We start from the raw sequence: 13,352 nt of genomic DNA on the forward strand, positions 1-13,352 counted from the left end.
TGGAGGTTCCCCATCTGATATCGAGTTCTTGGGTCTGAGTCATTTGTCTTGATTGGACTTGTACTTTGACCAGTGAATTGTGTGCTTACTTTCCTCAGCCTTGAATTATACAGCAGAACTCCTGAGGGGAACAGTTGCTGGGCCTACTTCTGTGAGGCTTCTTTTTATCACAGAAGGCCTTTTTCGTTGGGCTGATGTGGAGCCAGAGCTGATAAATACGTTTCACATATTAGCAGTAAATTTGTTTGGGACTTCTCACTGTCATCTTGAAAACTTAGATTGGCAGCCCCATCCTATGTGTATTTGTTGAGAAGCAAGTCCCACTCTATGGAGCTTATTCTGGGCCCTAGTGTTTCTAGGGCAGCAGTGGGATCTGAGTAACACACCTGGATGCATGTGTGCGCACACACACACACGCTGCAGCCCTGTGTATAGTTCCTTGGGAATAAGCCTCATTTAACTCAATGGGACTTGCTTTTGAGTAAACATCTGTAAGAGACTGGAATTCTACTGACCCTATACACAAAGTCAATTTTATTTCACAGCAGACAGTAAAGGGATTAGGATCTTTTAGTTTGGTGTCCTTCTTTCCGAACGGTTAATGTTTATTGATAGCACGTTTTTCTAGTGCAGCCATGACAGCTAGCAACATGCTAGTTTTTTGAAGCTAAGAAACAGGTGCTCCCATCATTTGTATTAGAGTGCAAGCCCAGATCAAAACACTTTGTGCAGTCCATTATGAAGTAAGCTACGCATTAAGTTTTATTGGTGAATTCAGCTACATTTTAATTGACTTTACAAGTTTTAATTTTTCATGGGTAACGCACTAGCTGGCAAATAGCCAGTGTGGTATTGAATGCATTTTACACCTATTCTATTGACATTTAAATTTAAGGCCCTGTAGCCATGGGGAAAATCAATCCAAATTGGGCAAAAGGGGATCATGGTGCTGGGAATTTTCTGCTTATTTCCCCAGATGCCCACCTTTATGCATTGTTTTTGTCATATTAATTCACTAAAGGCTGTTTGCTGTCAGCATTAAATTCCAACAGGATGATATTAGGGTCTGTGCTGAGGCAATTGTGGGGTTATTTCAGGAACTGGCAGGAAGGAAGGAAGGAAGGAAGGAAGGAAGGAAGGAAGGAAGGAAGGAAGGAAGGACTGGTGGAGAAACATGGATTATAGCTCCATGCTGCTGCCACCTGGACCCCTGTAAAATTTTGTGAAGGAGGAAGGATGCTGGTACAATGAAAGCCTAGCCTGGAAGCTCCTGGAGGCCATGGAGCCCATGCACTGAGCAGAGGTGAGGTGAGTTACTAGCTGTAATATCTGTCTCATGTCAGGGCCCCATATGAGGGGTTAGTGATGGGGCTTCATAATTCAAGTCCCATTTGGAGCATAAACTAGATTTCAGCATAGAAATATGAAAAAATTGAAGAGCTGGAAGCAACCCCCACAGGCCTGGCTTTTCCAGTCTTTTCATACAGGTGCCTTCCATGTGGCCTTTTCTTCCAAGCCCTTCAGATAGAGGAGGCCTTCAAACAGAGGATTGTCCTTGGTCAAATAGGCCACCCTACTCACAGCTGCTATGGGAAAGTGGCCATACTGATACTGCTTTGAACGTTTGAATGAATGAATGTTTTATTTGAATAGGTTTCCCTAGAATTGAAGTTATGAACAAGTGCAATTTCCCCTCAAAACTTGGAAGGGGACACCATGTTCAGGGCACATTTATGGGACCCAGAAGTCATCTTGTTTTCATGATGGTATTGGTGATTTTTTTAGGCCCTGAAGAATACTCGCAAACAGACGAGGTCTGAGTACCCTATTATCAATTCATGTTAAGATTGGCCTCAGCTGCAGTGAGCCTTCCATGCATCCAGCTACTGCACTTGATGTTTCTTTTAAAAAATATGTTTACTTTTATTTGGGATGATTTCATTCGGTTGCTGTCAAGCGAACTCTGATTTACCACAGAACAAAATAGTTAACAAATTCAAAATCTGGCAAAAATGTTACATTGTGAGGAGTATGGGGTCATTTCTTTCTCTGTGTGGGAGGTATTCTGCCTGAAAGCTCTTTCTCTCTCTCTCACTCTTGGCAAAGCAAAAAGCCATTTTTGACGAATTCAGAAGAAAAGGGCAGTTGTCCAGTAAAAGAAGTTGTAGATAATTTGAAGGCACAATAAAACACATGCTGAGACTGAGGAAAGTCCTACAGCTTTTAACATTCCTCTACCAACACAGGACGGCACCTTAACTGCTTGTGTTATCAAGGATTGCTTAAGTAATTTATTAGGTCAACGTATCTGATTAAAAGCTTCATTTTTCACAAAGAAAGTTGTATCACAGCAAGCATCCAAAGAACAGAATATGGGCATCCAATAACAACAATAAAACAAAAAGAAACAAAATGTGTAGCAACATACAGCAATAATAAATAGCAAGAACTCACGCTAACAGTCTACAAATACAATATAAATTGGACTTGGCTGTTGGGATTAAAGCTGGTAAGAGCATATAGGATTGCAGGCCATGTCTTGTAATTTACCAGTCTAACTTTCAGACATTTTAAAAACAACAGCTGATGTACAGCCTATATTTGTTTCTCAGTGGGGATATGACTAAGGAAGTATAGCAGATTTCAGCTCCTGGGGATAAATTGGTATGTCCTTTAAGCTATGACCTGTGTTAAACTAATTGATGGCCAGTTTTAAATATAATTTCTGATCAATCAGGTTCATTGATTAATTTCCCTATTAGTCGTCCACCCCTCCATGCTAAGTTCTAAGCAGTCTGACAGACTTCCCAAAGAATGACAAAAAATGGCTTTGTGCAATGAAATAGACAGGATGACTTTACAAACAAGGGATCCCCATGGGTGCCAGGTGTAAGCAAGTGTGAGATTTGTTTGGATCTTTATTGGTTAAAAAGATGCTCAAGACAAGAATGAGAAAAAAAGGTCAATTTTCCTCCAGATGCCATTGAAAGAGGCTTAGCATAAAGACCATTTAAGAGAGAGCTCTATTGATTTTTTTGACCTCCAAACAAGCTGCAGTCAGTATGAAATTTCCCCTGTTGGGGGTGATTGCGGGGCACTGAAGATTTTGCTTCTTCAGTAAAATTACCGTTAGGTGGTAGGAAAATGGTCTTAACGAACTATCCAATGAAATTACTCCTTTTTCTCCCTTTTTCTGATCAGCTGCACCATTTCAGCTCACTGCAGAGTGGGAATGTGCCCGGTAAGAAGATAATATCATACATCGTGTCAACTAAACCCCAGTAACACTGGCCTAATGAATTTTTGCTGCTTATCAAAACCATGGTAGGCTGTTCGCACACAAACAAACAAGCATGCAAACGAATAAGCTGTTTTGAGTTGGCCCCAACTCCAAGAATTCCAGTTAGCATTTGGCTAGATGCTGCATATTATTGACCAATCTGGTGGATGCACGCCTACCGACAATTTCCTTTTTCCTTTGGGGAGATGCTCACTCAGGCTGGCCATATGGTAGGTCTGGTATCTTTTCCTTCCCCCTCCCTATGATTATCCCTTTCCTGTGTACAATAACCCTCCACGGAGCAACTCTCAGTCTTATTAAGCTCCCCCTGAGACTCAGTCTTTCAATAGGAAAGGTTTGTAATTGGTATTTCGTATCTTACAATTCATCCCAGCATCCGGTTTTTGCCCTGGTATGGTTTATGGTATTCCTATGTGTTTTTTGGTACTAGCTCAATGGAACATTTAAACCAGGCACCTCAAGGGTATGATCATATTGTTCAATTATCGAGGAAGGGGTTTAAATTTGGAAAAATCACCTGGGGACAAGATGTTGCAATGCCGGTTAGGCCCAGAAGCAAAGCAACATCAGCCCAAAGGTTTTGACTATAGGACCTTTGGGTCCACCAAGTGCTCGGTCTCTGAGTGTGTCCAGATTGGAAACATTTTAGTAGTTGTGACGTCTGCGGTGTTGCCCTTTGATTTGGGCCTTGGGCTCAACCTGCAGGCCCTCAGAGCACGCCTGCCCAGCTACCAGCCAGAGGGGGCAGGCGGTGTGGCAGACAGGCCTGGCTTCAGCCCCAGGACAGGCCGGGGCAAGCTAAGGCTTGGCTGGATAGTGCAGTGCACTGCAAAGTCCATCTTTATTCCTGTTTTTAAAAACATGTTATATTTGGAGTCAGGGCAGCAGCTTAGGCGTACATGTGGTTACACACACTTTTAAATTTCTGATATGTTTCAAATATATATTTTTTAAAAAGAGGGTGTGTTCATTCCCCGGTAAATACATTTAGCACCAGGGCTGCAGTGGCAGGCTCTATGTTAACCCCGTTAGCTTAAAAAGCCAAGCTGCACATGCTCAGGGTATTTCTTCTCTTTTTAAAATCACAGTCGGGAAACACCTTTTGTCTGGTTTAGGTGCTCAGAAATATCCACAATCTGGAAGCAATTGTGAGGCATGGAATATGTGTGCAGAGCAAGAAATGTTGATTGTGTGCTTCAGAATGGAGGTAATACAACATGGTTATCTAAAGTGATGAAGAGTAGACCCTAAAGTTGCTGAGATGCACCCTGGCATATTTGGGTGAATAGTTATGGGTGTTCTCTCATGGATTACTTGCCAAAGGTTCTTGGTTTGGTTTTTTGCTAGGATAATCCTGTAACTTGTGACAAATTATGTAGAACTGTAGAGTTGTAAGGAAGCTGAAGGCAACTTTGACCCTCCTCCTCGTGTTGAGAAATTTCTCTGTGAGATTGGGGTTAAGGTCTGCATAAACAGAGAGGAGGAAGACCTCTGATGGAGCCAAATATCTCAAGAAGAGTGAAAGAGTGATATGCCAGCGGTGGGTGGGAGGTAGATCTCCATGTGTTTTGGGCTTTGCTTCCCAGAAATTGTGCAAAAAGGATCAGCTGTGCCTTTTTTCCACACATCCAGGGAGAACTGCAGGAGGAGTCTTGGCAAAGTGGGAAGAGTGCATTCCACACGGTGAAAACTTGCAGCAGAACAGACTTCTCTGTGCTGAAGCCTTGCAACATGCAAGGGGATCTTGGTCAACAGGCATGGGATGGCCACATTCCTATGGCTAAAACACAGGAAGTGAATCATCAAAACTGAGGACAAAGGGAGGCTACTAATTTGCATAACATTTACATATACTAATGTATATGTATAGAGGCAAATATAGAAATAATGATGATTTAAATGGAAATGCATCCCACCAGAGTGTGAGAGGTTGTGAGCATGCCTGCTTTTTTGACCTGCTAGGTGCTAACTTAGATAGGCAACAAGGCTTGTTCCCTTCCATTTAAACTGGAATTGGTTGGGACAGCCCTTCAAAGAGAGGGTGCCTCCAAACAGGTGACAGTCCTCTGGGAAAAAGGAAGGGCAGCTGGAGGGATGGGCTTCCTACAAGGATGCTTTAAGCAGTCACTGTACATGTTCTGAGCTGCCTACACCAAAAATGGGCCGTGCTTTCAATGCACACCAGAAGCAAACAGTGCATGTGAGGCTGCTCCAGATGTATTCCAGGAGACTTTGCATGTTTGATCATGATCAGTGCTGCCAGCAGAGGGTGAGGATAACTGCCTGCGTGCTGGACCAGAGATACAGATAATTTTCAGGAGGGGCTGCAAGCCACCCCGTCACTGTGGTCAGAGGGTCAACAGCTCTGAAATCTGGTGTATCCCTACTATTTACTATTACCTTCCTCTTGAAGTGTGCCGGAGCCCAACCTAAGCATCTTTTGAACATGATTTCCTTGCTTAGGGAAAAGCATTTTTCAAAGATGAACTGGGCAAAAGGTGCATGTGGAACTTGGTGATAAAAGGGGAGTTGCAGGGGAGAGAGAAAATGATCCCATGGCCTGGTCTTGAACCTGAGTTACTTGCACATCAGGTTTTAGGGTTGATAGTGTCTCAAATTTTCCCTCCTTTAATGTAAACTGTCTGATGGTTAATCCAACTGTATTAACAGAGTTTATAGCCCACATCTGCAACTTCTAGCATGTCAAGCAAGATCTCTTCTTGGTTACAGCAGCTTCCTGGGGGCAAAAACAAGTGTTCCTTTACCTGAATTCTTTAACTTACATTATTCTCTCTTCCTCACCTGGGTTGCATGCTAAACAAATATTTCTTTTAATGATTCTCATCTGAGTTTGCTCACGTGCATCTATTTCCACCAGTACCAGCTCCATGTTTTGGAGGGTCCTTGTGCAGACAGTCCTGTTGACCGCCATCGTTCCTGGGCCTGTGCTTCCACTGCCAGTGTCACCAGGCACTGACACTTCTTGGCCCCTTGCATCACTGCTTGCCCTTGCTGAATCGGCTGGCAGACAGCCAGGGAGCCTGTGAGGGCATCTCCTGCTCCTTCTTCTTGCCACTATTGGCTGGGCCACAGCAAGAAGCAGGCAAAGAAGAAGATGCAATAGAGAAGCAGAGGTACAACCTCAGAGGACTCTTGTCAGTGAGCTCTTGGGATGTTCTCTTTCCCTCATGGCCAGTGTGCCTGCATTTGCTGCCAGCCTGAGTTCCAACCTGAACTCTAATCCTCATTTCCCAATCCCCAACCCTAAACCTGATTTTCCAAGATCATATGAAACTACACAGGGAAATATTTTTCATTTTGTTGATGCAATCAAAAGTATTTTGACTATGTTGGGTTTTCCTTCCCGTTTAGACAGTTGGTAGTCCAGGAAAGTGCATGGGGCCAGGGGAAGGGGCGACTTGGAGAACCCCAGAGAGCTGTACCGGGACCCAAGAGGCTTAGTTTTGGTCCTGGGCCTAAGATTCTGCTCTCCTGTAGTAGAGAGATGGATCATACCAATGACAGGCCCAACTCCTGCCGTTGGTGCTCTGTGTATGCATAGATCTCTCCATCGGGCTAGATTTCCCTTCCCTGTGGCCATGATTTTAGTCATGCTGTGTGGCTTGTGAGTTCTCTGAGCCACTCTCAAAACAAACCCGCATGCCCTCTGCTCAGTGGACTTTTCGTCTTGTTATGTTTGCCATCACAAGACAGTGGAAGCTCTCATGGCCACAGGCTAACATTCCTACGTGTTGCCAGCTTCTTTCTCTTTTTCTTGCTGCTTCTCCAAGAATGAAACAAAGTTCTTGGGAAAAAATCAACGCACAAATGGGTGAATTGAAGAGTGTTGCTAATGTGCTTCATATTTGTGTTTGGGAACAGAAAACCATGCCTTCCATTGGAAAAAGACTAATTTTAATTCAAATGGTCTGTCATGATTCTCTTTTTTCACAATGAAGTTGCAACTGTGGATGGATTTTAGGATGATTATCAAGATTACCCTTCTACCAAATGATTAACTTACTGGTGTGCATTATCATGCAACCGACATGAGAAGCGGCTCAGAACATGTACATGAGAAGCTGGCTGTGAAAAGTCCTGTCAAGAGCTTAAGATGAGCCAAAGTGTCCTTTCCTCTGAGGGGTGACCTCCAGCTGAAGGCACCCTTCCAGCAGTGTAAGGAACCCTACTGTTAGAGGAAGGGAAGTTTCACCCAGCCAGGTCAGAAAACCAGCTTCAGACTACTTTGAATGCATAAACGGAGGCTGTTAATTGCAGGCCCCAACAATTTGACCGAATTCCTGTTGAGATTGTTGGCATAGGTTGCTGTGCTCATTTTAAAGCAGGGGTGGGCAACTTGTGGCCCTCCAGATGTTTTGGCCCACTATTCCTTCAACCCTGGCTGGCATAGCCTACATTGAGGATCATGGGAGGTGTAAGCCAAAACATCAAGATCTTGGCCTGGTTTACAGATACCTGCAGTGGTAAACTGGTAACTAAGCCCGTATGGATTGGGGCAGGCCTAGTGATGAGGACCAGAGCAAGTTCGCTGCCAATGCGAGTGATCACATATTGCGATCCATCTCCTCTGCCTGTAAGGAGTAGTAATGGCCTCTTACCTCCCAGTGGCAGGTGCCAATAACATGGAGCTGTGCACAGGCATGCCCCAGGTGGTGACAACACTTGGGGCCGTGTGACATCATCACACCTTCTGGAAAGCTGAGGCAGGGAACCTGCAGGCAGCATCTCATTTCATTGCAAGTAAAGGGGGACGGTAGAGTAACCTCCGGGAATCTGCTGTTCTGCAAATATTTTGGATTCCAATCATCATCATCATCATCATCAATCTTGCCTGCTGGATCCATGCTCCTGGAACCAAGCCTCTGTATTTTAGTTTGCTTTTCCATTCAGCCTGGCTGAAAGGGAACCTTACGGTTTATGGGGCAGGATGAAAATAAATAATAAATGTGGCACTGGGACTGTGGATCCCCATCTTCAAGTCCTTACTTGGCCCCGAAGCTCAGTGGGTAACTTTGGGCCAATTTCTGACTCTCAGCTTGACTTACCTTGCAGGGATGTTGTAAAATAAAATGGAAAGGTAGAAGACCATGCAAGCCACTTTGTGTTCCTTGTAAGAAGAAAAAAGGGCATAAATGTAATAAATACAAATAAAATAAAATGGATTTAAGAGAAGCTATTTTCCATTTTAAGTATGTACCAGTGTACTTTAAGCCTTTGCTCTGCATAGATTTACTGTCTCTACATCCCACCTAGTACCAGTCTCAGATCCATAAGAATATTTTCCTGCTGGATACAGTAGCATAGTGCAACCTTAGTTTCAGGATATTTCTCACTTTGCTAGGAAAAAAAAGTTACAATGAGCTCCTTTGAGCAAATATACAAACATGCATATTCCCATTCGTAAAATGAATCATCATAATTTCAACTTTTATTGGAGGGCACAGAGTAATAAAACATTCTCACCATACAGAGAAAATAACATCTTTTTATATTAGGCACAGCTTGTAATCTGAATTCAACCAATGCTTTTAAATGCTCAACAAATTTCTCCCGATTAACTTCTGCTTGGAGTGCTCACAAGTACGGCAGTGTGTGACCTTGGAGAGGCTCTTTTGGACAGTGTTGAGGCTGGTGCTTGGAGAGATTGATGTGGGAAGAGAATACAGTGATGCTGAAATCCCTCCTCCTTGGCCATGGAGAAGAGCAGCCAGTTTCTGAACTTCCCAGGATGGATTGGCATCTGATTCTGAGTAAATACTCATTTATTGAACCTCTGGCCAGAACTAGGAGCATTTTGAAGATAGAAAGCCATGGTGTTCCCATTACTTTGGTTCTCTGTTTTCATAATTTATTGTTTTCTCATATATCATGTTTTTTCTTTGGCTTGAGTCTTGGCAATGAAAATAGAAGGGGCATGTTATGATAGAGATGCTGGCAAATTCCAGATGTACCTGGACTTTCTGCCTGATCCTCAGAGTGCAATGAAATCAGCCCTGTCTTAGATATGCAGCCCTGCCTAAAAAGAGGGCATGTTGCCTCAGAAATGCAGCCTTGCCCTGTGATCAGTAGCCCAGGCTGTGCTGCAGCTTTCAAAATAAAAAATAGCTCTTCAAGCACTGGTGCAACGAGATGTAATAAAAGTATAGCAATATTCTGGACAATGTTTGAAGGATCTGGTTGGAGTGGTATGTCTGGATGAACAATCTCTGGACCAAATCATATGTCTTAGTAAGAGAGACAAAACAGGTAAGGCGTTTGCTAACTACAGCCTTGACTTACACAAGCTTGTTGAGCCAGATTCTGGAAGAGACTTTTTCTGAAATGCACTCACATCAACAGGATGTTGCTTTGATCTCTTATTCGGTAGGATGAATGCATCACTCAGTGATTTTAGTACAAAACTGTGTAACAGGCTGAGAAATATTAAATTCCACCTTCTCTGCAAATGCTTTTGCCTGTCTCCATTCAAATGGGTAGTATTTCTACATTGGCAGGGATACTGCATGAAATATTTTCTGTAAATAAGAATTTCCAGGCTCAGTCCCGAAGGCACAGCTGGAAGTTACTCTAGCAAGTGGAACATCCTAAATAATGGCATCTCATGAAATTTGTGAATAGCGCCTGGGTTTTCTCACTCAGCCATAACCTGTGGCCATTTGCAAAGGTGAATGGGTTTGACAGTGTTATCCATGGACTAAAAGCAGGGTGCAAAACTTAAGAAATATTGGTTATATTCTGTATTGGACATTTATTGGATTTGTGACTTGTGGCAGTTACATGGGGGAAAGTAAACACAGGGCATATTGGATAGCTATATATGGTTAAATAATTTGCAAGCCATTTGTACTAGTTCTAGGCGGCTTCATGGGATAATTTCTGAGCAAGGAGAGGTGGTTTCATTGTTGTCTCAATCTCTTTGCTACAAGATGCATCTTGAACAGAGGGCAGCAACTTTTGGCCTACAAATCCCATCAGCCTTAGCCAGCAAAGCCAATGGTGTGGGGAGTTTAGGCAGTGTAGATCCCTTGGTTGTAGCCTTTCACTTAACTGGGCTAAACATATGTCACAACTCAATTCCACATGGAGTTCATTGGTATGGCTTGAACAAACCATGCACTGCTTCAAAACACAAAACTAACTATAAAAATGCAGAAGATATTGCTAAGCAAAGTAATGCTGGACTGGACTGGACTGAGCTAGACTGGAGGATGAGAACAAAATCACACACCACTGAAGAAGCTAATTTCACCAGAAGCCTCAGTCTTAAGCTGGTGGGTTAGGTGAGCCCAAAGAAGGTCACCTCAGTTTTGTTTGCTTGTTTGTTTGCTCGTTTTAGTTTCTCAGGAATAGTGACGGGAAAAGTCAGGGAAAGATGAAGGGCGAACAGAGGCAAAATGAGACAGCGTTCCATTAACTCTTTCACAGTTATGCAGATCCAGGGAAAAGAAGTCCTGTTGCCTTCCAGATGTTGCTGGACCTCATTTTCCTGCATCCCCGGCCTCTGGCCACTGAGGCCAAGTGCAACATCTGTAGGTCCAGTCCTGAGGTGGATGATGATGTGACTTTTTCATCCCTACTTTCCAGTCTTGCAGACATTTCTTCCCCGTACAAGAGCTCCTACCCTGTTTTGCATCCATTTACCTTAAAGGGAGAAGGAGGAACTGGGCGTAAATGACAAAAAATAGACCAAGCCCTGATGTTGAAGTTCAGGATTAAACCCAAGGAAGATATCTAGACAACTAAGCTCAAATCTAACACATGCCAATTCTGTAGTGTCTCTGTGGGGCTTTTTAAAACCATTGGGGCAAAGCTCAGTGATGTAAAATGAGGATTGCCTGTCTATTCATGTTTTCTGCACATCCCTGGTATACCACCAGCAGTTCCTTTCTCTTCAATAGCAGAAACACCATACAGGTACCAGAGCAAGTGAAAGAGAAATCAGATGCTAGAGTTATGTGTTTATATGAATATGATTTCAATATGTGGGCAATATGGATTCTCTCACTTCTTCATGGCCTGCAGCTTTTATTACTCCCTGCAGACTTTACATAATTTTGGCATTGCTCCCTCTTCATTATGTCATGATTACGGAGGGGATGCAAAGTCACTCTATCGAGAATTGTAGGATTCAGTGCTTGGATTGTAAATGTGAGCGGAGTTTGGAGATATACCTGGCTGGTTCACACACTGCAGTTTCCCTGCACCCTGGAAGTGTCTGTCTTGATTTTGGTTTTGGTTTTGGTTTTGCTTTTGCTTTTGGTTTTGCTTTTGCTTTTGCTCTGCTCTGCATTGTTTCTTTGCTCTGCTAGCGCAGCAGAAGCAGCTGCCTGGTCTCATTTATGGCTCAGAGAACATCCACACACAACATTTCACATATTAAAATATTGTCCTGCACTACATCGTAGGAAAATTATTCTCTGTTTTGGTGGCTTCTAAGCATAAAGACAATTCCTTCCTTAGAAATTCTGGAGGATCTTTTGTTTTTGGTTTTGCTGAAAGGCATGGACTCGTGGAGAGGTAAATCAGACATTCTACACAAGTGAAGGCCAACTAGACACTGTCTCTGCCTCCTTTCACATTTTCTGCATGCACTGTGGTCTGAACAGGATAGTCTTAGCCTCCCTGTCTGGAAAACATTGCATTCCTAGGATGAGCACTGCCATCTGAAAGAAAAAAGAGTTGCAAAATAATGCATATTTATTTTAAGAAAATGGGGAGACCTGGGTGCCACTCTCTGTTGTCCTTTTCATACTCCAGGGGGCACTTATGACCATTTCTCTTCTGCTGACACACTGGCTTGCTTTTCCTTTCATGAAGAGGGTAGGGTTTGCAGTCACAGAACAGGGTGTCCTTGCCTCCCGTTTCCTTCAACAGCCCCCTCTGCCCCACCTGCAAATCTGGTCCCAGGGGCAGCATGATCTTTAGGAATGGCCTGGAAGGCTGCAGGTGAAGGTGGCAGTTGTCAGAAATCTGTTTTCTAAGAAGGAAACATTTTGGCTAAGGGGTGAAGCTGCTGTACCTAAAGCTTTGCTTGGACACAATCTTCAGCCGGTTATGGCTTCTGTTTCTGATACATAAAATGGGAGTTATACCAACACTGTCTGTCTGTCTGTCTGTCTGTCTGTCTCAGCAATAAATAATACAATATTAGCAAGTAAAAGAGATTATTTCAGCATCACCCTGCAATAATCTCTGCTTTTCTTTGTGATTATTTTTGCATTCTTTTGTAACTATACATTGAAAGACAAGAGGTCACAATGTCAGTGGGCTTTTTGCCTTGGAGCGGCCTTTGCCAGCGCTGTATCATTTGGAGTAGGGGTTTTCCTCAAGTGTCTGTCTAAACAGCATCGGAAGTTGTGGCAATCTGTGGCACGTGAGGCCAATGAGAAAAGGACTTCTTACAATACCACAAGTACTGTAGAAATTTATTTATTTATACATGTATTTATGGGCTGCCTATAACTGCTGAGGCCTTCCTAGGGGGCCAACAGTACATAAAACAAATTAAACAAAATAAAACACATTAAAACCGATTAAAACACAACAAATTAAAACATCTATGAAGCAATATAAAAAGGGCCACAGCATTCAGACTAAATGCTGTGGCCCTTAAAAACTTCTTAAAAAGGTATGTCTTTGCCTGGCACCGAAAGGCAAATAGGGAATGCACCAGGCAAATTTCCCTAGGGAGGGAGTTCCAAAGATGGGGGGCAGCAGTGGAAAAGGCCCTTCGCCTAGTTGCCATCCCTCTCATCTCCCTGAGGGGTGGTTCTCATAGAAGGGCCTCCTGATCTGATCTGAGGGGGCTGGTGTCCTTTAGATAGCTGGACCCCAAGTCGTTTAAGGCTTTAGCAAGCTGTTTAGGGCTTTAGGAATGAGTAATAGCCAGTACTAAGGGAATGATTATTTGAAGAACTGCCCCAAGTCTTGGAATAAAAATGAAGTTTGCCTGTTTAGGATGTTGACCAGCTGGGGCTCTTGAGCAGGATACTTCATCACATCTGGGGCTGATGCCTGCTTTAGCAGGTCC

General features: G+C 43.3%; 1 protein-coding gene across 1 annotated transcript in view; it reads left to right on the top strand.

Annotated features, from left to right (window-relative positions):
• Window positions 1-13,352, top strand: part of FGF18 (fibroblast growth factor 18) — a 123,443-nt gene that overhangs the window by 76,512 nt on the left and 33,579 nt on the right. The gene's annotated exons all lie outside the window — the stretch shown is intronic.

This window comes from Varanus komodoensis, unplaced genomic scaffold (genome assembly GCF_004798865.1).
Source record: "Varanus komodoensis strain SLA01 unplaced genomic scaffold, ASM479886v1 scaffold44_3, whole genome shotgun sequence".
In the NCBI taxonomy this organism is placed as follows: Eukaryota; Metazoa; Chordata; class Lepidosauria; order Squamata; family Varanidae; genus Varanus; species Varanus komodoensis.